The sequence below is a fragment of the Apteryx mantelli genome, chromosome 7 (assembly GCF_036417845.1).
Source record: "Apteryx mantelli isolate bAptMan1 chromosome 7, bAptMan1.hap1, whole genome shotgun sequence".
NCBI lineage: Eukaryota > Metazoa > Chordata > Aves > Apterygiformes > Apterygidae > Apteryx > Apteryx mantelli.
In genome coordinates, this window is record NC_089984.1 from 265919 (window position 1) to 290231 (window position 24313).

A 24313-nucleotide genomic window follows, 5' to 3' on the forward strand; every position below is an offset into this window, starting at 1 on the left:
GTGCCAGGCAGAGCAGTTATACTGGCCAGGGGGGGCAGAGCGTTTCTCACGGTCTTGTGAGAAACAAGCTGCCCAAGCCCGGTCCTGCTTTCCACCCAAAGCCTCCCCTGCTTCGCTCCCTCTCCTCTTCCACCTCTCTCTTTCACGTCTGTTTTTCTTCCACATGGTGGACTCCGACTGGCTGACAGAGCCGTCAGTGAAATCCAGACCCGCCCCCCTCCTCCTGCCAGCCAATAGGCAGGTCGCAAATCAGCAGCTGCCTATGGGAATGAGCTAGGGGAGGAGTCACAGTGTTGCAGTGTCCAGATGGAGTGTTGTAAAGGTGAGGTTACAAAGTGTCCATTTAATCGGGGAATGGGGGAACAGAAGAGAGAGCCAGACAGCTCCTGGGGGTCCCGGGCGATGCTGGGGGCCGTGCTGCTCTTGGGGATCTTGGACCAGGCTGGGTTTCTGTACAAAAGTCTGGAAAAGCCTTGATGCAAGCCCCTAGAGAAGAGGGATTTTCCTGAGCACTCAGAGAAACCCATGCAGGACCCAGGGATGTTGAGGGAAACCCATCCCACCCACCCCCAAACCCACTGCTCTCCCTGGAGACCTTCCTGGATCCTCAGGCTGGGAACAGGAGGGGGTGTGGGGGCACAGCCATGTCCCAGACTAGCCTCCTTCAGGCCTTCAGCTTCACAACATGTCACAGCTTCAAATGAGCTCTCTAAAGCAGCACTTCCCATGCCCCTGGTGTGGAGAGAAGACTTTGGGTAGACAAACAGGAGACAGGGGAGAGAAAGGGCAAAGACAGCAGGCTGCAGAGCTGGGGCTCCCAGCATCACAGAGGGGCTGCCACAGGCTCAGGAAGCAACCCAAAGAAGTAAAGGAGTCCTTCCTTTTGCAGTGACTTGGAAAGCCACATCTCTCACAGTATTCAAGGGGGATGGAGTCTCCCTTCTGCAAGATTTGCCCCAAAACTGTGCAGAGATTAGGAAGAGCAGGAAGGCTGGTTGTAGGGATGCTCTCAAACTTCAGCAGCTGCAGAGCTGGGAGCTGGTCATCTCACAAACTTGGGAGTGAGTCAAAATGCACGTCCTGAGGCATCGCACTGCCTCATAGGCTCTGCACTGGAGCCTGGACAGCAGCACTGCAGTACATGGGCATGTCCTGAGAAGCCCAGAGTCATAAAATGTGGGAGATCCAGGATGTCGGGGCTGTACAGACCCGGGAGAGCAAGGGTGCCTGCGAGGAGGAGGAGGGCAGGGGGCTGAGGAGCGTACCCAGGGGAGAAGCACAGCCCCAAGGTGACACTGAAAAGCACAAGGACCAAATGAGGCCCAGGGATGAGAAATGGCTTCCTCAGGCTCAGCCAGAAGGAAAGATGGGCAAATTTCATGGGAAATGGGAAAACTTCCCCACATTTGCTACCTGGCCTCGCCCATGGCTTTGGAGCCTGGCAGGCTCCAGGGTCCTGGATAAGGGCCTCTGGATGATGTGTGTTAAGGCTATGTTTGCTCTTCTCTGGCATAGCATCTCTAGCTCAAGCACTGCCGACTGAGAAACCTTGCCGAGCACTTCTAAAAGCAAAGAGCCTGCCTTGGTGCCTAAAGGAGGAAAGCTATGTCCTGTCCCACATTGTCCTGCATCCTGCTTCCACAAAAAGAGGGGCCCACAGCAGAAAGCAGTTTTGAGGCTCACCAAAGCATTTCTCAGCCTGTGGCCATGCTTTGTGCTGGTTCATCCCACATGCCTTGGATCCTGTAAAAACGCCAACCCCCAAACCCCAGATTCCTGCACAGGTCTGCCCAGTGCAGTGACCTGTCGGTGCAGGGGCGCAGAAGTGACATCTTCAGTGCCCCGTTTGAGATATTTCACAGTCTTTGACACTGTCTGGAGACATTCCTGAAGGATTTATCAGAAAATTATGGAAAATAACTGCAGTGAAGGGAAGTGATGGCTTTCCAGCACATGAGGGGAAATCTCTCTGCTCTCTCCCTGGCTGTGCCATCTCCATGGCAGTGACCTACAGAGCCCCCAGATGACATGAGCTGAGGTCACAATGGGACGTGCCACATCACAGGGAGGTCTCCCCGGTGTCGTGGGTGGGGACCCTCACTTCCCTGTGAGGCCCAGGCACTCCTGGGCACTGCTCACACCCTCCCCACGGCTGCCCTTCCTAGTGGCTCCACGGCAAGGAGAGGGGACAGGAGGCAGTGGGACCACGTTGGGGCCCCTCACCAACAGGCGGAGGAGCAGGGGCATGTTCGAAAGGAGTTTTGGGTAATGAGATGGGAAGAGCGTCCCGTTTCTCTGGCTGGAGAGGTGAAACGAGAGCAAGAGGGCAAGCGAGATGGAGGACTGCTGGATGGACACCATCAGCCAGGACCACAGCTCCTTGTCCCCTGCGCTCCTGCGGCTCTCCACCGAGGGTAAGGGCTTTGGGAGATCCTTCCCGAGGTGTCGCACAGAGACTGTTAACTGCCAAAACTGCTGTGGATCCCGGGCTGTGGGGGTGCCTGGACAGGGCTGGGGGCTGCTGCGAGAGCCCTGCCTGAGGGTCCCCTCTGGCTCGGGGGACAATGTGGCAGCCAGGACTGCTGGGTCCAGGGGATGGGGCTGTCCTGAGCCCCAAGGCTTCTGTGCGGCCAGCTCCATCGCCTCTTAGGGTGGGGGGGGCATGGGAATCCATGACAGGTTTTCCTGGGAGTGGGTCCTCTTTGGGGTCTGGCTCTGAGAGGAAAGGGGTCCTGCATCCCAGACACTGAGGTGGCCTGCAGCTCCATGGGGCTCTCAAGACCCTGCTGGAAATGTCCGTATATGATAATAAAACCTTCACCTTTTAATAACCCCAAGTCGTCTGGGTGTTTGGGAAAAATCTCTGTTCCTTCCCCCTCGATCCTTTTATGCTTCCAGCTTGGCGCAGCATGTTTTGCGCTCACAGATGCCACCTTCAGATGGCCACAGCCCCTGTCCTCCTGCAAATTGGGCTCAAACCTCTGCACCCAAAAGAACATACATTGGAGAGAGCAGCCTGGAAACAGGTGGAGGTGCAATCCTCATTCAACAGGTCCTGGCTGACGCCAATGTCTTTTCTCTGAGCTGGGGTGGGCAGTGCTGGGGTGAGCCCAACACAGCCATCTCCCCCAGCCCCCTCACGACCCCACACCACCGCTCCCTAGCCGAGCCCTGGGGCTGCCGTGGGCAGGGGGCCAGGGCAGGAGGGGGAGAGGACACTGCCCTGCCCTGCCCTGCCCTGCCCTGGGGGCAGCAGGATGCTGCCTGTGGGCTCCGGTGCCACGGCCAGCCCCAGGGCCCCCACGCCGGCGCCAGGGCTGCCACCAGCACAGGCCCCAACACTGACCCCCCCACGCCCCGCACGGCCCCCAGGGCACAGGGCAGCCAGCAGCCCCGCGTGGCCCCCGCCGCACAGCCCAGCACCGCCGGGGCAGCGGCCGCACCCCGGGACCCCGCACTGCCCGCCCACACGGCGCCGCGCTGCCCCCAGGCCCCGCCGCGCCCCGCGCTGCCGCCCACAACATGGCGCCCGACCAAGGGGGAGGGGGTGGAGCTGGCCGCCAGGGCAGGAGGGCCCAGCGTTGCCATGGCATCGTCCCAGTGCAGCCCTCCTATTGGCTGTCAGGAGGAGGAGGGCGGGCATCGATTTCACTGATGGCTCTGCCAGCCAATTGCAGTCCAACATGTGGGGAAAAAAAAAGACGTCAAAGAAAGAGGTGGAAGAGGAGCGGGAGCAAAGCAGGCGAGAAGCGAGCGGGCGAGAGCGTTTGGTGGGGGCTGCGGGCGCGTTCAAATGGCGGCGGGTGCCCTCCCGCCGGGGCGGGGCAGCAGTGCTGGCGACGAGGCTGCTTTGCTGCAGGAGCTGCAGCAGGGGCTGGTGGGGCCGTGAGCAGGGGCCAGAGCGACGTGGGCCAGAGGGGGGAGCTGCCCTGCAGCCAGACGTGGCGGCCTGCCGCGAGCAGCTGGGCCGGGGCGGCTCGGTGGGGTTTGGGGGCAGGAAGCTTTGGCCCTGTGGTGGCTCTGGGATCCCTGTTAAAGCGTTTCCCTGAGGTGCTGCTGCCAGCGCAGCCCCAGGTGCTGCTTTGAGGTGCGTTTGGGAGGTGCTGGGCAAAGTGTGAGCAGGCTGCTGGTGTCGTCGCGAGGTGCCCTTCCCAGTGGTGTCTTTTGTTGTGAAAACTGCATTTTGGAGTGGCTCTGAGAGACGCTGTGCCCGCATGTGATGCCGTGCCTTAGCCGTTGTTTTTGCTCCCTGCCTCTTGCTTTGCGCCGAGACCTGTGAGCCTGGCAGCAGCATGGAGGGTGTTTGCAGAAGAGCTCTGTAAGTGTGAGCTGTTTTGCTTGTGTCATGCTGTCATGCTATGAAGGTTCGATAGCAACGACTAAGACAGTAATATAATAATAATAAAAAAGATGTTTATTTCCTCACACAAGTTCTTGGATTAGTAACATCCATTAAAATAATGCGATTACTAATTTAGGAAGGATAACACAAAACCATCAGTTACTAATTTAGAAAGGATAACCTGAAACCGTCGATTACTGCGTTATTAATTGGAAGGACTGCTTATCCCTACTTGAAAGTTTTCATGTTCACTCTCCTAGTGAGAGGGCTCTCAACCTCGAGGAGTTCCCTTAACCCAGCGTCCCAGGAAAAGGGGAGGGGGGGGAATACTCACGGTCCAGGCGGAGAGGATGGTCAGGTCACGTTCCCGTCCCTGCTCAAACTCTCCTAGCTCCCAAGTCTCTTTTTATATGGCTGGGGCTCTGGGCAAACAACGCTTTTGCTGACCTCTGCGAGTTTCACAATCCCAGGACTGTTTGTTTGTCTGCTTGGGAGGACCCTGCTAGCGAGGCAAGACCACAACACCTCCGTATTGTTTCTTCGCTCCCCGGGGGTCCGTGCAGATTCCAGGTGGCAGACTTCTTCAGTCTTGTTAATGCTTCCATTCCGCAGCCTTGCGCATATCAGTCCTTGCGCATATCGGTTGGTAGACGACTTTAGTCCTGTTAAGTCCTCTGTTCAACAGCTTTGTGCACCTCAGCTCTTGTGCTATCAGTTCTTCTGCATATCAGTTGACAAACTTCAGTCCTGTTAACTCTTCACTCGCCCGTCAGCTTGTCAGGGGCCTTGAAAGTTGATGAACGGCCAGTGCTTGCACTTGCCGTTGTTCTTTCCATGCTCCTAGGTCAGGGGGAAGAGTTGCTGAATTGTGTCTCTGCTGGTTTCACCAACTGAGATGCCCTGGCCTGAGTCCTTCCACGTGTCTCCAGTTGTCAGGGCCTAAAATAGGAGAATGCTTGTTGTCCTGGATGTGTGGAGGATTTTCTGGTTTTGTTCAGCACTGGGGAAGGAACCAGAGTTCTGAGTTGCGGGAAGGCTTCTCCCTGTGCCTGGGACATGAGGCCCTGCTGTCTTCAGTTTCATGATCGCTGCTCCCATGCAATCCTCCCGTTAGAAAATGTTGCCAAGAATTACTTGCAGGCTGTTCTGCAATTCTTAAATTTCATAGGCTAGGTGTTGATAATGCATAGCAGAAGCTAATCTTTTGGTGTAGTAACTGGTAGGCAATGGGTGTTTGAGAGCATTGTGAGTATTATGAGGCCATGATGTGAATCTGTGATGTGATGACACCTCTATGTGAGCAGCTGACAGGTCAGGAGAAGACGCATGGCCTGGATGCTGGTGGTGAGGTCACTTCTGGGTTTGTTGCGTGTGCTCAGAGGAGGGATTGACCCCTGCAGAGCTCTACAGCAATACAGAAATGCAACTCATTAATCAAGCAGAAGTCGATATTCCACATCATCTGACACAAATTTTATTCCACTCCATCATCATGAGTTAGTACTGCTACATTTCAAATGCGGATGATGTTCTGTGGTGAACATGGACATGGAGTTTGCCTTTCCGCTTGTTGCTAAGTAGAAGCTTGCAGCGTCCTCCCGGTCAGCTAGGGAGTCCAGCTAGACTTTTGAGGCTGCTAAATGAATGTAGTGCTGGTGTGAGCAGTGGTGTGAATAATCTCTTCTTGCCAGGGTGTGTGTGTGTGCTTTAGAAGTTGCCCCTGTCAAAAGAGCAGGGAGCTTGTGAGATTTTCCTGCAAGGTCTGCATGCTGTGTCTGTCTTTGAGGTGTCCAGCTGCTTTTATGACACATTTGGAACTGTAACACTTCAGGGGTCTCTGATTTTCTGTCCACGTATGCAGTCATTGGAGAATGGGTGCAAAGGCAGTTGGAGGAGACAGAAGGAATGTCACCCCCCAAAAAGGGTATGGGCCACATTTTGAAAGAGATTTCTTGTTCAGAGAAGTTGAGGCACAAGCGAGAGGGAAAAGCTGGCCTGATCAGCCCCTGTGAGAGTACTTCTTCTCTGCTTCCTGGTGGGAAGGTGGGAAGTGAGCAGGCCCCGGGCTGTGAGTGGCTGTTCAGAGGCAGAGCCTGTTGCAAGGCCTTGGAGGACTAGAAAGGAATGGAAGGTCTGGAGAGTTGGGCTTTGTGTGTTGTGGGGTGCTTGGGGTGCCCTGCGTGCTGCCATGTGTGGTGCTGTGGGCTGTGTGTCGCTGATGCAGAGGCGTGTGTTGGTTGCCAACCGTCTGTGAGGTGTGGAGGTAACGGTGTGTTACAGTGCGAGATGCCCTGTGGTGGAGCCGGGTGGTGGCGCCAGTGTTTTGGTGCTCAGCGTGGGAGGAGGTGTCTGGAGAGAGCAGTGCTCTGCTCCCAAGGCCCAGCCTGCCATCACGGTGTCCTTCTGGGAGACGTGGGTGAGGACTGTTGGTGACCGTGTTGCCTCCTTGGAGCATCGTGGTGCGAGGCAGGGCTGCTCCCAGTTTGGTGGTTTGTGTCAGCTGAGGTTCAGGCTTGCAGTTTCGGAAGGGTTTGATGCTTCCGTGAGTCTTTGGGATTTTACTGACTGCTGGAGAGAGTTCTCTTCTCCCTCCTTAAAGGCTTTCTGCTGAATCTGGACCGTCATTGCATCTTCCCATCTCAGACGCTAATCCATTGCAGTCCCTCAGCGAGATGGGTAGTTAATGAAAGCAGTCAGAGGCATTTCTGCACGTTGTGCCTACGCAGAGCCTTGCAGAGAGGGGAGATGCCCCCTCACAAGAAGTCAGGCCTGTGAGGGCGATGGGTGGCTCTGAGACACCTGTCCTTGTTGAGCGGTGGAGGCGGCATCTGCAAAGCCTCTGGTGCCTTTGGCAAGAGTCTCACAATAGCATATTCCTTGAGGCTGCAATGGGGGAGCCATGTGGAGGTAGCAGGGCTCCAACGCCCTGCTGCAGGCAGGTGCCAGTAGAGGAGGTATCTTGGGGCCTTTTGCAGTGAAGTTTTGATTACCTCCAAGGATGGAGATCTGGGAACCTCTCTGTATCCGTGTGCCGCAGTTTGGCCACCGTCACGGAGAAAAAGGTTTCTTCTTAATGTCTCAGAAGCATTTCCCATTGTCCGATTTGTCCCTGTTGCCTCCCATGCTACTAGTGTGCACCTCCAAGAAAATCCGGCTCCGTCTTCTCTGTGCCCTCCATAAGGTAGCTGTGCACAGCATGAAGATCCCCGTTGGCCTTCTCTTGTCTAGGCTGAACAAAGCCAGCTCTCACAGCCTCTCCTTTTATGCGCCACGCTGCAGCCCCTGACCATCTTGGTGTCCCTGTGCTGGACTCCCTGCAGTGTGTTAGTGCCTGTGCAGAACTGGAGAGCCCAAACAGGACCTGGTATACAGACATGGTGTCACCTGTGCCAAAAAGAGGGGTAGGGTAGAACGTCTTGGTGGCCCTGCTGGCTGTGCTCTCCCCAATAGAGCTCAGCACAAAGGGGAGACATTTGCCCCTGCCTGTTGCGACTCTGTAAGGCCAGCAGAACTGCCAGTAACACTCCGATTCTTTCTTTCTTTCTAGGTTGCTCCACTCATGGAGGTTCCCAGTGCAGTGCTAGAGCCGCTGAGGATGGAGGCAGGATGCCAGGCTGTGTCCCTGTACCTGTCAACATCTTGGCCAGCGTCGTGAGCCCTCTGTGAAAGCAGCTGCAAGTGACTGAGAAGAGGCTACGTATGGATGCGAAGGCTTCCATAAATGCGCCTGTCTTCCGTGGGTGACTTGGGTTGTGGGTTCAGCTCCTGGTACCTCTGCTGTGCTGCAAATTCTGCCTCCCACAAGTGCTGTTATTGCCAGCCCGCTCAACAAATGCTACGGTGCCCCCTCCTTTTCCTAGGAGGTTGTGGTGCCATATAGGACGAGTCCAAGACCCTTATAATAGATGCCAGCATGTCCTGAGTGCCTTTGTGTGAGTGCCCCAAAGCGTCCATAGCTTGATCTGTGGAAGTCTCAGAGCTCTTGGGCTGCTGGCTCTGCGAGGGGTGAAGATGTGCCCAGGGCCAGGTTGCCCGTGGCACGCAGCCCTCTGTGCTCTGTGAAGGCAGCTGTGGAGCGCGGACTGGTGCTGCAGAGGCTGCGCAGCCAGGAGAGCTGTCATTTCAGCAGCCGTCCAGTGTGGGGCTGTCTCATTGCTTGGGCCTCATTTCAAAGCCTCTGCACCCTTTTTCCCTTCCCCGTCCAAGCTCCTTGTCCAAGTAACTAAAGGAAAGGAAGGGAGGTTCCTTTGGGCTCAGGAGGCCTTCCGGACTCTCAAGTGTTTCTGTGTTGTATCTGTAACTTTTGTATTACTACAGAAAATCCCCATGCCCCCATCCATAGCAGGAGGTTCATGAGGAGATGGGGGTGGAAAGCAGCAGCCTGCTGTGCCCAGAGAAAACAGGATGCTTCCCTCTGAAAAGAGCAGCATCACCCAAGGAGGCAGCTCAGTCCCTGCCTAATCTTGTGCTGCTCTTTTGCACATGCCTCGTGAGCCTAGAGTGCCTTGGCCACCTTGTGATGTTACCACAAGAGCTTGCCTGTGTGTCTGGGTTGAGGAGCCAAGGGAAGGCAGCGAGCAGAGCAGTGGCTGGGGAGTGTGCAAGTGGCGAGTGTCCTGCAGGCATCTGTTCTTGCTGGCACTTGGTTGTATGTAGCAGAAGAGGCAGCTGTGTGGGGCAGAGGCAGTGTGTTTGTAGAGTAGGTGGCAGAGCAGAGGTCTGGTGTCAGGTTGATGCCTGGTGCAGTGCCGAGTTGATCTGAGAGTGTCAGAAAGCCTTTGCAGTGCAGCTGCTCCCTCAGCTGATCTCTGTCCCTAGAAATGCACTAGAAATGTAAGTGGCATGCTGCTGCCATTGTGTAGGTGCTGCAGTGCGAAGGCTCCCAGCTCGGACTTGATGGTACTAAAGGAAAAGCGAGACCAATTGTTCCTTTTGTGATTTGTCGCCCGGGTGCCAGAGTGGAGCTGTCGCATGACGTGGAGAGAGTCTTGCCAGGAGATGAAAGCCATTTGCAGAAGACTGTTCTGTATGGAGTGATCACAGCATAATCAAGGGACGTGCGAGTGGCCCAGGTGAGCTTCTCCTCTGTGAAGGTTTGCACTTTTGAGCTCCCTTGTGACTCAGTCAAAGATAGGGCAGCAGCAGGCAGGTCGATGCCATTTGTGCTTGTGAGGTGAGTTGTGCCTCTGAAGCTGGTAGGCCAACAGCATGCCCATAGCTTTGGTGATGCTTGTGTCTCAGTGCCTCATAAACGGGGAGCAGACCCTTTGCTGCTGTTGGTGCTTTTGTGGTGAGTTGTGCATCAGTATGTGACTGGCGATCAGCATGGACATTGCTGCTGTTTGTGCTTGTTGAGGTCAATTGTGCCTCAGTTGCAAAGAGGCCAGGAGCAGCTATTTGGCTTCATGGCTGCCTGTGAGGTCACTTCAGCCTGAGCACCTGACAGTCCAGCTTGATGGATATTGCTGCTGCTTGTGTTTGTGGAGTCATTTGGCCTCAGTATCTGCTAGGCCACAAGCGGCCACATTGATCCTTTTCTGCATTTGTGAGGTGACTTTTGCTTCACCACCTGATTAGACAGCATCAAGCACATTGCTATTTTAGTGCTTGTGAGGTCACATGTGCCTCAATGCCTGATAGGCCAGTGCTTGTCCTGTGGGTTCAGTTTGTGGTTGTGATGTCATTTGTGGCTCAGTGAGTGCTAGGCCAGTGCTGGTCACATGGGTGTAGTTTGTGGTTGTGATATCACTTGTGGCTCAGTGAATGCTAGGCCAGTGCTGGTGACATGGGTGCAGTTTGTGGTTGTGATATCACTTGTGGCTCAGTGCCTGATAGGCCAGTGCTGGTGGTGTGGGTGGAGTTTGTGGTTGTGATGTCACTTGTGGCTCAGTGCCTTATAGGCCAGTGCTGTTCACGTGGGTGGAGTTTGTGTTTGTGATGTCAGTTGTGGCTGAGTGCCTGATATGCCAGTGCTGGTCACGTGGCTGCAGTTTGTGGTTGTGATGTCACTTGTGGCTCAGTGCCTGATAGGCCAGTGCTGGTCCTGTGGGTACAGTTTGTGTTTGTGAGGTCAGTTGTGACTGAGTGCCTGATAGGTCAGTGCTGGTCACATGGCTGCAGTTTGTGGTTGTGATGTCATTTGTGGCTCAGTGCCTGATAGGCCAGTGCTGGTCACATGTCTGCAATTTGTGTTTGTGATGTCACTTGTGGCTCAGTGCCTGATAGGCCATGCTGGTCCTGTGGGTGCAGTTTGTGGTTGTGATGTCACTTGTTGCTCAGTGCCTGATAGGCCAGTGCTGGTCCTGTGGGTGCAATTTGTGGTTGTGATGTCACTTGTGGCTGAGTGCCTTATAGGCCATGCTGGTGATGTGGGTGCAGTTTGTGGTTGTGATGTCACTTGTGGATCAGTGAGTGCTAGGCCAGTGCTGGTCACATGGGTGTAGTTTGTGGTTGTGATATCACTTGTGGCTCAGTGAGTGCTAGGCCAGTGCTGGTGATGTGGGTGCAGTTTGTGTTTGTGATGTCACTTGTGGCTGAGTGCCTGATAGGCCAGTGCTGGTGATGTGGGTGCAGTTTGTGGTTGTGAGGTCACTTGTGGCTCAGTGCCTGATAGGCCAGTGCTGCTGGTGAGGGTGCAGTTTGTGGTTGTGAGGTCACTTGTGGCTCAGTGCCTGATAGGCCAGTGCTGGTCACATGGGTGCAGTTTGTGTTTGTGAGGTCACTTGTGGCTCAGTGCCTGATAGGCCATGCTGGTGATGTGGGTGCAGTTTGTGGTTGTGATGTCACTTGTTGCTCAGTGCCTGATAGGCCAGTGCTGTTCATGTGGGTGCAATTTGTGGTTGTGATGTCACTTGTGGCTGAGTGCCTTATAGGCCATGCTGGTGATGTGGGTGCAGTTTGTGGTTGTGATGTCACTTGTGGATCAGTGAGTGCTAGGCCAGTGCTGGTCACATGGGTGTAGTTTGTGGTTGTGATATCACTTGTGGCTCAGTGAGTGCTAGGCCAGTGCTGGTGATGTGGGTGCAGTTTGTGTTTGTGATGTCAGTTGTGGCTCAGTCCCTGATACGCCAGTGCTGGTGATGTGGGTGGAGTTTGTGTTTGTGATGTCACTTGTGGCTCAGTGCCTGATAGGGCAGTGCTGGTGATGTGGGTGCAGATGGGGTTGTGATGTCATTTGTGGCTGAGTGCCTGATAGGCCAGTGCTGGTCATGTGGGTGCAGTTTGTGTTTGTGATGTCACTTGTGGCTGAGTGCCTGATAGGCCAGTGCTGTTGTTGTGGGTGCAGTTTTGTTTGTGATGTCACTTTTGGCCTAATTCCTGATAGGCCAGTGCTGGTGATGTGGGTGCAGTTTGTGGTTGTGAGGTCACTTGTGGCTGAGTGCCTGATAGGCCAGTGCTGGTTATATGGGTGGAGTTTGTGGTTGTGCTGTCACTTGTGGCTCAGTGCCTGCTAGGCCAGTGCTGGTCACATGGCTGCAGTTTGTGGTTGTGATTTCAGCTGTTGCTCAGTGCCTGAAAGGCCAGTGCTGGTCACGTGCCTGCAGTTTTTGGTTCTGATTTCACCTGTGTCTCAGTGCCTGATAGGCCAGTGCTGGTTACATGGCTGCAGTTTGTGTTTGTGATGTCACTTGTGGCTCAGTGCCTGATAGGGCAGTGCTGGTGATGTGGGTGGATTTTTTGTTTGTGATGTCACTTGTGGCTCAGTGCCTGATAGGCCAGTGCTGGTGATGTGGGTGGAGTTTGTGTTTGTGATGTCACTTGTGGCTCAGTGCCTGATAGGCCAGTGCTGGTCCTGTGGGTGCAGTTTGTGTTTGTGATGTCATTTGTGGCTGAGTGCCTGATAGGCCAGTGCTGGTCCTGTGGGTGCAGTTTTTGTTTGTTATGTCACTTGTGGCTCAGTGCCTGATAGGCCAGTGCTGGTGATGTGGGTGCAGTTTCTGTTTGTGATGTCTGTTTTTGCTGAGTGCCTGACAGGCCGCTGCTGTTCCTGTGGGTGGATTTTGTGTTTGTGATGTCACTTGTGGCTCAGTGCCTGATAGGCCAGTGCTGGTTTACGTGGGTGCAGTTTGTGTTTGTGATGTCACTTGTGGCTCAGTGCCTGATAGGCCAGTGCTGGTTTACGTGGGTGCAGTTTGTGGTTGTGATGTCACTTGTGGCTCAGTGCCTGATAGGCCAGTGCTGGTGATGTGGGTGCAGTTTGTGGTTGTGATTTCAGCTGTGGCTGAGTGCCTGATGGGCCAGTGCTGGTGATGTGGGTGCTGGTTGTGGTTGTGATGTCTGTTTTTGCTGAGTGCCTGATAGGCCAGTGCTGGTCCTGTGGGTGCAGTTTGTGGTTGTGATGTCACTTATGGCTGAGTGCCTGATAGGCCAGTGCTGGTCACATGGCTGCAGTTTGTGTTTGTGATGTCACTTGTGGCTCAGTGCCTGATAGGCCATGCTGGTCCTGTGGGTGGAGTTTGTGGTTGTGATGTCACTTGTGGCTCAGTGCCTGATAGGCCAGTACTGGTCACATGGGTGCAGTCTGTGGTTGTGATGTCACTTGTGGCTCAGTGCCTGATAGGGCATTGCTGGTGATGTGGCTGCAGTTTTTGTTTGTTATGTCACTTGTGGCTCAGTGCCTGATAGGCCAGTGCTGGTGATGTGGGTGCAGTTTCTGTTTGTGATGTCTGTTTTTGCTGAGTGCCTGACAGGCCGCTGCTGTTCCTGTGGGTGGATTTTGTGTTTGTGATGTCACTTGTGGCTCAGTGCCTGATAGGCCAGTGCTGGTTTACGTGGGTGCAGTTTGTGGTTGTGAGGTCACTTGTGGCTCAGTGCCTGATAGGCCAGTGCTGGTCACATGTCTGCTGGTTTTAACCTGTCTGGTTATTTCTGCCTTCAGCACCACATAATGCCATGGTAGGTGCATGGCTCCTCTTTGTCGTCGTGAGGTCATTGTGCGCCTGTACCTTATAGGGCAGCAGGAAGCACATGGTGTCGATGCAGACCTGATTTCAGTTCTGCCTTTGCGTCTGATAGGCCAGTAGCAGGTACAAGGCTTTACAGCTTAGTTGGAAATCCCTTTTTCTCACTACCTGACTGAGAGCATAAGAAGGACCTTATTGCCAGCAATAATACTTAAAAACTTAGAAATATGACTCCTGCTCCTCATTACCAGTACCCGAGAGCAAAGAAAACAGAACAGATTATCTTATTTGTTTGGCACCCCAGATAGAACACAGCGAGGTTCTCATCTGGTGAGCACTGGCACTGGTCTTGCGTGCCTGCGTTTATTGGCCGTGGGCTCCCGGAGATCTACTTCAATGGGCACAGCAAATGCCCCGGGTGTGGGAGGACCCGGAAAAGGCAGCTCGACTGTTTTGTACAAGAGTAGAGGGACATCCCATTTGTTAGGGGGATGGTCAAGTATTGTTTCAACAGCTATTTCAGCCAGGGGATAGAGAATGGATATTGAAAAAAGGATAGGGAATTGGCAGACTGAGATGATAACCGACAGCCTTGCCCACGAGGAGATCTGAATTGGGATTATAATAATACAAATGATTGGGCAGCGTGTCAAATGGCATGCCAAAATCTGGTTTTAGCTATACGAACTGCAGGGCAAATGGGTGTTAGCTCAGAAAAGGTACTATCGTTAGCAAAAGTCTGAGGAACACTCGATTTTTGGACTATTTGCTTGTGGCAAATTAGGCTCTTATGCTATGGAGGGATGTCTGTGGAAAATGTTAATGAAAGGCTGGCAGTGAGCCTATTGGTCCAGCAAGCGGCACCAGCTATCCGTGAGTATTTCAGAAACCATGCTCCAGGGTGGCAGGGAGAGAATTTACAGAAGATTCACTGTATTACAGCAGCTGGACCTTTACTAGAAACATTTGAGAGCTGTGACAGTATGGGCACACATGTTACATGGTTGAGGGCTCATCTGTCACACAAGAGGAAGATCTCCATTTGGGTTATCTGATGGTTGCCTCTCTGGTCATCTACCAGTAATGTCTAGTCAGTGCCCACATGTACCACCAGCATGTGCTAATGTGCTTGAGGCACCACGTACAGGCAATGGCTTGTGATGTTCCAGAGCAAGAAACCTGGTCTGAAGGAGCCTCTGGAAATGAGGCAGCAGGCTGTGAGCTGGGGAGCTCTTCAGACAGCTTGAAGGCTGGTCACCTCTTCCAAAATGACCTTTGAAATTATGATTCATGACCAGGCAAACAGGACAGTGCCTGCCCTCACCTTTCCTGCCTTGTGCTCCAGACTGACTTGGGCACAAGTCCATCCTGAGCTGAAAACTCAGCAGTCCCGGGGGTGCAGCAGTGCACCCAGGCTCATCCACCTTGCTGAAGGGCTCGCCTTCTTTTCTCAAGCACGCCCCACACAAACCGAGCTGCGAGGCTCCTTAGGAGTGACTTACATCTCAGTAGCTCTGAAGTCAGGCAGAGGTTAAGGTCCTTTTCTGTCTGTGTAGCTAGGTCTGTAATTTAAGCGGAGCAGAAATTATACCCTATTATTAAGTCATCGGTTTGTCTTGGTAGGTGTGTTCTGACACTTTGTCTCGATGTACTATCTATCTGGTTGATACAGTTTTCATCAGTTTACATTTTACATCCTGTTTACATGTGTTTACATGTGTTAGTTTGCATAGATACAGAGTTATTAGTTACATAGCAGCCTATTCTACATGGCCCAATATTCTCATACAAACTTCCTTTTCACCAGCACACAGGCAGGCCAGAGGACAACACCAACTCTCATTTATGTTCCACATGTCCACGTAAGGTGGAGGCTTTTGGAGTCTCCTGGGAAGCTCCATTTACAACATTACTACAGAACAGTCCAGCATATGCACAAGTTTTGTTGCTTGCCAATTCAGATGGATGGATAGGTATTGTTTTGAGTTTCCTTTTCCAGTTTCAAGGGCACTTAAGTGAAGATGAAGCACCTGAATGCTGTGCTTTCCCAAGCAACTGGATACTGTTATCACGAGGGCACCCTACCTGAACCTATTAACATTTGCTTAGCTGGAAAACAATACTGAAAACTTTTTTCTGAAGTGTTTTCGGAGTCAAGATTCACTCGGACCCAGCCTTCCCCACATTCTCACACACACAGGCTTACTCGACAGATCTGGAAGTTTGCCTAGGGGAATCACTGCGGTGACTTTGAGATGGCTGTTTATATCCTGCACCCAGTGTATGCAATGAGTGCAATGTAAAAGGCAATCAAGATGTGCTCACTAAAAGCATACCTTCCCACAGTCTGCCACTGCAAAGTAGAGTTGTTACATTGTTCAGCAGAGAAATCAGTTGAGCACTTCAACGCCTTAACTACAGTGTCAGCTCTTGCTTCATGAAGGCCAAAGCTTGAAAAATTACGAAGCTCAATCCCATCTTGTGTTTCAGCGACTTTAGGAAGACAACTACCTCGATTTCCATCAGCAGACTTCAGGAGGAGTACAGCCTTCACTTTCCAGGCTTCTGAGAGTTGGCCTTACAGGAAGGTGTTTAAAAGATGAAACAGGTTACTCTCCAGCTGATGATGTCTTCCTGAACATGGAAACACAAACCCTAACTGGATGCGTTTACCATCAAAGGCTTTGCAAGTGCTTAACTTGGATGCTGTTGGTAAATTCCTTCTAAAATTGAATACTGAAATTCCAGCACGTCAAGAGTTTCTGGCAGCAAAGCAGGTCCCTTTTCTCACAGAAGGCTCCAGTAGTTCAGGGCTAAGCCCCCAGGTCAGGGGTCAGTGCTGACCCCGGAAACAGTCCTCCATTTCCTCAGGACTGGGGAAGCCATGTCGCTCTCTGATGTCCAGGAGCCAAGGTGCAAAGGTTCCACCTTATCTTTCCAAAGAGGATGAGAAGAAAATGGATTTAGGATATAACAATGAACGTAGGCCTCCTCAAAGAGTTCAAAGCCTTCAGCCCAAGTAGCAGTACCTCAGACATTGACATCTTTGAGGCTCTACCTGAAGCCTTTCTTGCCGTTCCTTCAAATGACATCATCAAATATCACGACTCATGCTGTCCTGCTATCTAAAGCCTTGCAGCTTCTCCACAAACTTTTGCTGCTTGCTTCCCCCCAGTCCATCTGCCTCCTCCCATTTCCACTTCATATCTTTAACAGTTCACTAAACTCAGTCTACTAGTCCATGGATCTGATCTATCTCCAGATAGACAAGCAGGACTTGATAGCAAAGCCTTTCATGCCTTCTTAAAAAGTTGCAAGTTATTGGATTTTGTCTCCCAGAATTGGTCGGCAATAGCTGAGGAGAAAGGGTAAAGGTGGGAGGAAGAAAAAGGTATTCTGCATTTCCAGATAATACTTAAATACCAACTAGCAAAGCTAACCTGCTGTTGTTTAGAAGAGAATGTCAATGAATAAAGCAGCAAAACATTTGAAGGTTTTGGTTTCCTTATTTGCAGTACTTTTAACCTTATTGAAAGAGAAGAACTTACAGTTCTATTTCATCATGCTGTGAACTGAGTTTTCCTGATGACAGAGAATATATACAGCTAACTCTTAAATGTTCAGATATTATGCCCACAAAGGGAAACACCTGGTCTTTCAAGCAAAAGATTACAATTGACTTCTAACAGATAACCCTCTCCTGCTTATACACTAATCAAGGTCACATGTACATGAAACACTCAAAGACAACAAAACCCCAAAGCACCTTTTTAAACCAGGACACTTTTGGAGCATACTTTCCTTTGATCACACAAGTCACTAAGCCTTTAACTATGGCAAGGGATTCCCTCTACCTTGAATCTCCATATAGTTTGCATTTTAAAAATTCTTAAGAAATGGCTTTTTACTACTACTATAAAAGCTCAGCTCAGTGTTGGCAGAAGTTTTTCAAGCACACAAATGTATTGATGCCTCAGTTTACCTAAAGATAAATTCAACAGAACCCATGTCCTAGGTTAAAGGAAGGCAAAGAAACCCCATCCTTGCCTCTATTTATACATTTTCTGTTGGGGGGGGGGTTCTTTCTGAATAGCCTACTGTAAAGCGCAGGGGCAGCAGAATTTTACATTAAACTATTTAGAGTTTATGCCTAACCTCTCCAAAAAAGTCCAATTGCTCTTAAAGAATCAATTCTAAAAGTCCAATGGTAGAGAGCCCAGTTAAGAGCCACCGGTGCCAACAACTTACATATTATGCCAACGCATTAAGTATTGCCACCATTTAGACTCTCTACAAGAGCAGGGAGGAGAATGCTTCACAGTCAGGCACTTGCTCCTCCTCTTCAGTAGATTCCTGGGCAGAATGTTGCTCATCATCATCAGCGGAGGATGGGGAATTGCTGCTGTAGACTGCGTGTTTCCACCTGCAAGCATTTCAAAGGCAATAACAAAAACAAGATTAGGTCACACTAAGTCAAAAATCAAGTGCAGTCTACCCTGGAAGGTACTGTGAGATCTAGGAAGTTTCCAGCCCATTATATGTATTTGTCATGCATCTGATTTCAAACTGCATTACATGTTCTTCCTTGGGAGAGCAAAATTCCATCTTTGTTGGGAAGTTAAAAAAAAAAAAAAAAAGGCACATGGTACTTATATGCAGCTTGACTTTGGCATATGATAGGCCAGAGCCTTGCAAAGTAACTGTAAAGCCTTGCAAAGCAGCTGTATTTGTGAATCTATTGCCCCTGATTTCCCCTGAACTTCGTATTCACAGCTGTTACCAAAAACAGCAGGACAAGTCAAGAAGGGAGCTCCTGAGAGAGCTTCAATTAATTACGATGTATACAGGATGATAATTATGATGCATACAAGTTTTGGCTTGAACCTTTTTATAGGTTTTTATTCCCCTTGTTCAAGTCTTGCACAGGCTGCGGAACATGGGCGAGGTACTGCCTTCACGAGGTATTGCATAATTACCCCTCTTCCTCAAGGCATGATCAGCTCAACTACTGCAACATCCTCTTCTGTCCTGAAGTACAGCCTTGCCCCACTCAGATCCATTCAGAAAGTTGCTCTAAAGGTCATCTTCTGAACTTATTACCTTCATCACAAAGCGCATTCTCCTGAAACCCTTCAAGTTTCTTCTCTCTCAGCAAACAGAGTTGCTAAGGCCTTTCATGAATTACCCTCCTTCCTACATTAGTTCCCACTGAGTGCCCAGAAAACAGCTCTGAATTCTGAGCTGGCCCTGACAGCACCTCTCTCTGACTAACCCCTCAATACAAAAATGCAGAAGCATGTTCTCTTCTCAGCTGCCACCTTCACGCTTGGGAGAAGGTTTTCATATGCACCTGGCAGTCTTCCTTGCCTCCTGAAAATTCTTGCTGGGCTGCTCAAAACCCATGAAAACTGTCAGGCTACTGCTGCAGTGAGAGCAGTGCTCATCATTCAGAGTAGGACTGTGCATTTCCTTGTATTCCCACCTCTTGACAGCCATCTCTTGCCTTTTCTCTTGTGCTCGGTTATAAGCATTTGGGAAAAGGACTGGTTTTGTTTGCTGACTCTCTGTCCAGAGCTTACCGGCAGGGCCCTGGAGTCCCTGACTATGGCTTGTAAGCACTAAGGCTTCTAGTAGTTCAACTCATTTCAGCTGTTTCAGAGGAGGCTTTTGGCCAGAACACAGTAAAGAAAATTGAAAGCCAGAACTAACCTGCACTGCCATCTTGAGTGTCAGCGATTTCCTCATCAGTTCTCCTCAGGAGGACATATCCAAGTTTTCCTAATGACAAGAAACAAGAAGGGTCAGTCACAAACACGCAGAAAATCTGACGTATGCACACTTGGTGCCTACACAGTAACTTTATCAAGGCTCTGCATGGACACAAAAGATTAGCATGCAGTTCTACGATGCAGAAAGCAAGGAAGCATTGCTGGAATCCAACCATCTAGTTTTACCTATTTTCACAAGAGGCACCTTCTGGTTTAGGCCTATATCTGTCAGTCTAAGAGAGATGAGAAAATGGATGCATATTTTAAGACAAGAAGAAAACCTGTACTTTTAAATTCAGTTCATGGCCTACTTTGTCTCTCTGTTAACATGTTGATTCATGGCCCAGGACAAGTTTTTTTTAAAAAAAAAACAAAAAACCCAGACATCCACAGAGATTCCTGAAGTAAATGAATTTATCTTTGCTTTTTATCCTAGAGTTCACAGAATCACAGAATGGTTGAGGTTGGAAGGGACCTCTGGAGATCATCTAGTCCGACCCTCCTGCTCAGGAAGGGTCACTTAGCACATGTTGCCCAGGACTGTGTCCAGATGGCTTGAATATCTCCGAGGAAGGAGCCAACCACAGCAGGCATTGCCCACACCAAGGCACCTAGGACAGGAGCCTGGAAGGTCTTGAAGGTGGTGAGCTTTAAAGGGAGCTGAGCTGACAACACAAGGGGAAACAGATGACAACACGAATCAGGCAATCGGAACACCATGGTGTGCGTTCGACTGGCTGCAAGATGGCTGTTGGCATGCAAGCGTGCTTAAGGAAGGCAAAGCGTTAAGAGAAAAAGCACGAGTCAGCTTTCAAGGACAATTAGATGTACGGGGCTGCCAGTTTATGGGGGACAGTGCAGGCAGCTTCCTAACACTCACTGCTGAGCAGGAAGCCCGAACTCTGACAAACAGGCCTTTCAAGTATCCTGTGAAAGTCCATGAGCACAGAAGCAAGGCAGCTGCTAGGGGTTTCATGTCGAGACTCCACACTGGACCAAATTAGGCCCCTAATTCCAGCACCTACTCAAAAATAATTACAAAACCCATATATCTGCATAATAACATCAGACACGTAAAAAGAAGTACTTGTGAACTATTCTTTAAATAACAAACAGGGTTAAAAAAAAAAACTCTTTGGGGCAATAGTAAATGCGTACACATGACATTCTTACAAACTGCAGGATAGAGAAGAAAATTGTTTGTCAGCAAACCAATTTAACCTGACCTCTCTGCAGGGCACAGTTCAGGACACCCTCACAAGTTACATACCTCCAATTTTCTAGAGAAGGTCCAGAAAAGAAACTACCTTGATAAAAACAGTGGAACAGGGCTTGTCCAGAAAAGATGTGATTTGCTTACTTGGTTTGGAAGCTCTGCCAGCATAAAACAAACAAACAAGAAAACAAACCAAAAAACCATACACACACACCAAAGAGTTACAAAGGGATTATTTAAGAGTCTTGTCTAAACTCTACCTTAATTTAAGTAAAGGGCTCCTAAGGGTGCACAAGGAATTTATCTTCCACCGTTACTGCAAACGGCAGGACACTACAAAGGTCACCCCTAGGAGAAGGGCGTTCAGACTACGCCTAAAAGAGCCACTGGCACACTGAAGGCTCTCATTCACTTTCAACATGCATTTTCCCTTTCACAAAAACCTTACAAAGCCACTTCAGACAGTAACTAGCCAGGAGGGTTGGTTCCCCCCCAACCCCCTTTTTTTTCTTTCTTTCCAGAGAGAGCTTGTTGTATTCTACAGCTTCCGACAGAAGCTATATTAGCATAAATGCTCCAGCTGATTTAGACCTCCTCGACCAAAAGATCTTAGACTTTCGGCTGAAACGCCCTCGCTGCTGCCCATGGGGAGAGGCACAGAGCCAGAAAACAATGCCTGGAGTCCAGGGCACTCTGCTGACGTGGGCATCTCTCCTGCTGGCACTAGAAATAGAGCATCCCGTCACATTCGCTTCGCACAGATTATATGTGACCTCACAACCACAAATTGCAGGCACATGAAAAGCACTGGCCTATCAGGCACTCAGCCACAAGTGAACATCACAAACACAAACTGCACACACGTGAACAGCACTGGCCTATCAGGCACTGAGCCCCAAGTGACATCACAACCACAAACTCCACCCACAGGACAAACACTGGCCTATCAGGCACTGAGCCACAAGTGACCTCACAAACACAAACTGCAGCCACATCACCAGCACTGGCCTATCAGGCACTGAGCCACAAGTGACATCACAAACACAAACTGCAGCCACATCACCAGCACTGGCCTATCAGGCACTGAGCCACAAGTGACATCACAAACACAAACTGCAGCCACATGACCAGCACTGGCCTATCAGGCACTGAGCCACAAGTGACATCACAAACACAAACTGCACCCACATGACCAGCACTGGCCTATCAGGCACTGAGCCACAAGTGACCTCACAACCACAAACTGCACCCCTGTGACCAGCGCTGGCCTATCAGGCACTCGGCCACAAGTGACCTCACAACCACAAACTCCACCCACAGGATCAGCACTGGCCTATCAGGCAGTAGAGGAACAAGTGACCTCTCAACCAAGAACAGCAGCCCTGGACCTAGCACTGGCCTATCAAGCACTCAGCAGAAGTCGCCTCACAGATACAAAGAAGTAGCAACGTGGCTGCTGGTGGCCTAGCAGGTACTGAGGCCAAATAACTGCACAAACACAAACAGCAGCAATATGCATCGAGGTGGACTCTCAGGTGCTCATGCTGAAGTGACCTCACAGGCAGCCATGAAGCCAAATAGCTGCTCCTGGCCTCTTTGCAACTGAGGCACAATTGACCTAAACAAGCACAAGCAGCAGCAATGTGCATGCTGATCGCCAGTCACATACTGATGCACAACTCACCACAAAAGCACCAACAGCAGCAAAGGGTCTGCTCCCCGTTTATGAGGCACTGAGACACAAGCATCACCAAAGCTATGGGCATGCTGTTGGCCTACCAGCTTCAGAGGCACAACTCACCTCACAAGCACAAATGGCATCGACCTGCCTGCTGCTGCCCTATCTTTGACTGAGTCACAAGGGATCTCAAAAGTGCAAACCTTCACAGAGGAGAAGCTCATCTGGGCCACTCGCACGTCCCTTGATTACGCTGTGATCATTCCGTACAGAACAGTCTTCTGCAAAAGGCCTTCATCTCCTGACAAGACTCTCTCCAGATCATGGGACAGCTCCACTCTGGCACCCTGGCGACAAATCACAAAAGGAACAATCGGTCTCGCTTTTCCTTTAGTACCATCAAGTCCGAGCTGGGAACCTTCGCACTGCAGCACCTACACAATGGCAGCAGCATGCCACTTCCATTTCTAGTGCATTTCTAGGGACAGAGATCAGCTGAGGGAGCAGCTGCACTGCAAAGGCTTTCTGACACTTTCAGATCAACTCGGCACTGCACCAGGCATCAACCTGACGCCAGACCTCTGCTCTGCCACCTACTCTACAAACACACTGCCTCTGCCCCACACAGCTGCCTCTTCTGCTACATACAACCAAGTGCCAGCAAGAACAGATGCATGCAGGACACTCGCCACTTGCACACTCCCCAGCCACTGCTCTGCTCGCTGCCTTCCCTTGGCTTCTCAATCCAGACACTCAGGCAAGCTCTTGCGGTAACACCACAAGGTGGCCAAGGCACTCTAGGCTCACAAGGCCTGTGCAAATGAGCAGCACAAGATCAGGCACAGAGCTGCCTCCTTGGGTGATGCTGCTCTTTTCAGAGGGAAGGATCCTGCTTGCTTTGGGCACAGCAGGCTGCTGCTTTCCACCCCCATCCCCTCACGAGCCTCCTGCTAGGGATGGGGACATGGGGATTTTCTGTAGTAATACAGAAGTTACAGATACAACACAGAAACACTTGAGAGTCCGGAAGGCCTCCTGAGCCCAAAGGAACCTCCCTTCCTTTCCTTTAGTTACTTGGACAAGGAGCTTGGACGGGGAAGGGAAAAAGGGTGCAGAGGCTTTGAAATGAAGCCCAAGCAATGAGACAGCCCCACACTGGACGGCTGCTGAAATGCCAGCTCTCCTGGCTGCGCAGCCTCTGCAGCACCAGTCCACGCTCCACAGCTGGCTTCACAGAGCACGGAGGGCTGCGTGCCACAGGCAACCTGGCCCTGGGCACATCTTCACCCCTCGCAGAGCCGGCAGCCCAAGAGCTCTGAGACTTCCACAGGTCAAGCTATGGATGCTTTGGGGCACTCACACAAAGGCACTCAGGACATGCTGGCATCTATTATAAGGGTCTTGGACTCGTCCTATATGCCACCACCACCTCCTAGGAAAAGGAGGGGGCACCGTAGCATTTGTTGAGCGGGCTGGCAATAACAGCACTTGTGGGAGGCAGAATTTGCAGCACAGCAGAGGTACCAGGAGCTGAACCCACAACCCAAGTCACCCAGGGAAAACAGGCGCATTTATGGAAGCCTTCGCATCCAGACGTAGCCTCTTCTCAGTCACTTGCAGCTGCTTTCACAGAGGGCTCACGACGCTGGCCAAGATGTTGACAGGTACAGGGACACAGCCTGGCATCCTGCCTCCATCCTCAGCGGCTCTAGCACTGCACTGGGAACCTCCATGAGTGGAGCAACCTAGAAAGAAAGAAAGAATCGGAGTGTTACTGGCAGTTCTGCTGGCCTTACAGAGTCGCAACAGGCAGGGGCAAATGTCTCCCCTCTGTGCTGAGCTCTATTGGGGAGAGCACAGCCAGCAGGGCCACCAAGACGTTCTACCCTACCCCTCTTTTTGGCACAGGTGACACCATGTCTGTATACCAGGTCCTGTTTGGGCTCTCCAGTTCTGCACAGGCACTAACACACTGCAGGGAGTCCAGCACAGGGACACCAAGACAGTCAGGGGCTGCAGCGTGGGGCATAAAAGGAGAGGCTGTGAGAGCTGGCTTTGTTCAGCCTAGACAAGAGAAGGCCAACGGGGATCTTCATGCTGTGCACAGCTACCTTATGGAGGGCACAGAGAAGACGGAGCCGGATTTTCTTGGAGGTGCACACTAGTAGCATGGGAGGCAACAGGGACAAATCGGACAATGGGAAATGCTTCTGAGACATTAAGAAGAAACCTTTTTCTCCGTGACGGTGGCCAAACTGCGGCACACGGATCCAGAGAGGTTCCCAGATCTCCATCCTTGGAGGTAATCAAAACTTCACTGGAAAAGGCCCCAAGATACCTCCTCTACTGGCACCTGCCTGGAGCAGGGCGTTGGAGCCCTGCTACCTCCACATGGCTCCCCCATTG